Source organism: Plasmopara halstedii (genome assembly GCF_900000015.1).
Source record: "Plasmopara halstedii genome assembly, contig: Scaffold_470, whole genome shotgun sequence".
In the NCBI taxonomy this organism is placed as follows: Eukaryota; Oomycota; class Peronosporomycetes; order Peronosporales; family Peronosporaceae; genus Plasmopara; species Plasmopara halstedii.
Window position 1 is genome coordinate 1,177,893 of NW_020187390.1, and position 219 is coordinate 1,178,111.

Below are 219 nucleotides of genomic sequence, written 5' to 3' on the forward strand. Positions count from 1 at the left end.
ACATCAAGAAGAACGGTTACCTACTTATTGAAAGCTTGCTCTCCAAGTACTCGGTGTCGTGCGTCCAAGAGACCAAGTTCGCAGACAGCAAGCACCTCTCGACGTTCAAGTACCACCTTGACTCGAGCTTCAAGCACAAGGTCTTCGTGAATGACCCCAAATCGCTGCTGGATCGACCCACGCGAGGTCGGAGCAGTGGCGTGCTCACGGTGCTCCGCT